This window comes from Xenia sp. Carnegie-2017, unplaced genomic scaffold (assembly GCF_021976095.1).
Source record: "Xenia sp. Carnegie-2017 unplaced genomic scaffold, XeniaSp_v1 HiC_scaffold_13, whole genome shotgun sequence".
Lineage (NCBI taxonomy): Eukaryota > Metazoa > Cnidaria > Anthozoa > Malacalcyonacea > Xeniidae > Xenia > Xenia sp. Carnegie-2017.
In genome coordinates this window covers 495,120-498,498 of record NW_025813436.1, presented here as the reverse complement: position 1 = coordinate 498,498, position 3,379 = coordinate 495,120, and the positions used below count along the sequence as shown (strand labels likewise).

The following is a 3,379-nucleotide window of genomic DNA, read 5'->3' as shown; positions in this document are numbered from 1 at the left end:
GTATATATATGTCTACAATGTGTATATGCATATATTTACAAAGTGTATTACAATGTGCCCTCCGGCTATCACCATAATAAAAAGATGACTCCTGCACTTGGGACACAGGACGTACGGTTACACATTGCATGGATTGTATTGTAGACTCCCAGAGTGCTCAAACCTAGAAAGGTGAGCATCTCCATAAGACTCTCTACACAATCCTAGAGTGCTCAAGCTCTATCAAAATCTCTACAAGATCGTAGAGCACTCATTCTTAGACTTGGTGAAATATACAAAGTGTATATACAATGTATATATACTTGTATATATGTACTATGTGTATATATGTCTATACAATGTGTATATACATACTTTTACAAAGTAAATTACAATGTGGCCTCCCGGCTATCACCATAGTAAAAAGATGACTCCTGCACTTGGGACACAGGACGTACGGTTACACATTGCATGGATTGTATTGTAGACTCCCCGGAGTGCTCAAACCTAGAAAGGTGAGCGTCTCCATATAAGACTCTCTACACAATCCTAGAGTGCTCAAGCTCTATCAAAGTCTCTACAAGATCGTAGAGCACTCATTCCTAGACTTATGAACATACAAAGTGTATATACAATGTGTATATACACTATGTATATATATACTATGTGTATATGTCTATACAATGTGTATATGCATATATTTACAAAGTGTATTACAATGCCCTCCGGCTATCACCATAATAAAAGATGACTCCTGCACTTGGGACACAGGACGTACGGTTGCACATTGCATGGATTGTATTGTAGACTGAGTGCTCAAACCTAGAAAGGTGAGCATCTCCATATAAGACTCTCTACACAATCCTAGAGTGCTCAAGCTCTATCAAAGTCTCTACAAGATCGTAGAGCACTCATTCTTAGACTTGGAAATATACAAAGTGTATATACAATGTATATATATACTTTGTATATATGTACTATGTATATATGTCTATACAATGTATATACATACTTTTACAAAGTAAATTACAATGTGGCCTCCCGGCTATCACCATAGTAAAAAGATGACTCCTGCACTTGGGACACAGGACGTACGGTTACACATTGCATGGATTGTATTGTAGACTCCCGGAGTGCTCAAACCTAGAAAGGTGAGCGTCTCCATATAAGACTCTACACAATCCTAGAGTGCTCAAGCTCTATCAAAGTCTCTACAAGATCGTAGAGCACTCATTCTAGACTTATGAAACATACAAAGTGTATATACAATGTGCATATACACTATGTATATATATACTATGTGTATATATGTCTATACAATGTGTATATGCATATATTTACAAAGTGTATTACAATGTGCCCTCCCGGCTATCACCATAATAAAAAGATGACTCCTGCACTTGGGACACAGGACGTACCGTTACACATTGCATGGATTGTATTGTAGACTCCCCGGAGTGCTCAAACCTAGAAAGGTGAGCGTCTCCATATAAGACTCTCTACACAATCCTAGAGTGCTCAAGCTCTATCAAAGTCTCTACAATGTATATATATACTGTGTGTATACATAAAGGATAAGAGTTTCTCCGGATTTTAAGTGATTTTTTTAAGCTTTCAACTCGGTGCTTTGAGCCGTCGTCAGAATGTTAGAATATATTATTTACAAAGATTTTGTAGGCGTTTGGAGCGTCTGATTGGTTGGTTAGTAGTTGAGTTGATATTATTGGATGGTATAAGATGCGTTGTCATGGTTTCGGGTGTATGGCATGGGTTAATGAAATTCGAGTGTTTATTTTAGTCGTTGTGTTATTAGTGTAATGATAGTTGCCCCTTATGGGACACCCCGAAGCTTGTAGGAGTTTGTTGTCAGTTCAATAAACAAGTTTACGCGACAGCTCTCGTGCTTTGTATCACTTTACTAAATGGTGTCAGAAAATAATTTATCATGGACACTTAAAACCTCTAGAGCCTCTCATCTTAGATGAAAACGCCATAGAAAGATGGCGGAAATAGCGACAAAGATGGGACCTTTACTCGAAAGCAAGCGGTGCCACTTCAAAAGTTTAAGACACGTAGTGTGCAATCTTTTTCCACATGATTGGCGAAGACACCCTCGAGATTTACAATACATTCACATTCACCGAAGAAGAAGAAGGTAAAATCAACCCACTTATCGAGAAATTCGAAGAACACTGCTCCCCTAAGAAAAATGTCACATACGAAATAGTCCAGTCAATCTACGACCAAAAACACTCTAAGCTTGAACAAATTTCCACAAAAGAAATTCCAACTGATTTTAGTATATTTGATATCCCTTTACAACATATCGAAAGTCCCACAAAATCCTAGCACGGCAACATCGTGTAAATTACGTTTTATTTGAGGCATTTGGATTGAAAATCTGAGCGACATGGAAACGAGGCTCAAAAATTAATGTTTTAGATTTTATCCTTTTAGAACACTTAGTAAAGCACAAATATAAATATTATAGATTAAAAACAAGTGCATAATGATATTTTGTAAATTAATTAATATTTTGTCCTTTGTTTACGTCAAAAATGCTGATCTTGCTGTTTTGGGTACTAATTTTCGCTGACTTGGTAGTTTTTTAGACAAACGCGTGTTTGAAGTACGTTTGTTTACGTATATTTTGCACGTGTTTAGATGGATATTTATTATATTTAATGTGACTTCCCTTTCAATACTTCAAATTGAAGCTTTGGCTCATTATTGGCATCAAAATGTGACGTTTCTTTGTTCTCCTCAAGGTAAGCAAAATAGATAACTTGAAGACTATGAGTTAATGAATGTATTATTTAATTGCTATTACATTTTACAATGAATGAATACGTCAATATTGTGGGTCACAATAATTTCGACAATATTGTGGGACAATATTGACATATTGTGGAATACGACAATATTGTCACAATTTAAGTTAAAACCAACAAGAGGGGCTATAATTAGCGACCTAATTACCAAATACAATGTTTGCATTATAATATCGCGTTCAAAGATACATTAGGGCTGTAAATATGCATAAACCAGTAAATAAAACCAGGCTTTTTGTGTTGTCGAACACTATTTTGCTTGTGAATCATTATAGGATGGATCAAATTCTGCGTCAGTACTGTGCAATATGTAAAGAATCAATTGTGAACAAACGGGTGGCTCTAACATCTAAAGGGATAGATGGTATAAACCGAGCTAGTAAAGAAAGAGGCGATACAGTTGACGTCCGTGAAGGTGACAGCGTTCACATAGCATGTAGGAAACGATACACAAATCCATCATATATTTCTAAATCGCCGTCAGAAGGAAGAGCGTCATCCCGTACCAAGAACCCTCGCTCACAAAGTTCAGTTCAGTTCGATTTCAGAAGAGATTGCTTGTTTTGCGG

The 3,379-nt window shown here is 36.6% G+C and overlaps 1 long non-coding RNA gene across 1 annotated transcript; it reads right to left on the bottom strand.

The window, feature by feature from the left end:
• Positions 1-446: 446 nt before the first annotated feature.
• Positions 447-890, bottom strand: LOC124448658. Its single transcript, XR_006949202.1, has 2 exons — positions 802-890; positions 447-486 (listed from the first exon to the last, which is right to left on the bottom strand). It is a non-coding gene; the product is annotated as an uncharacterized LOC124448658 (long non-coding RNA).
• Positions 891-3,379: the final 2,489 nt, after the last annotated feature.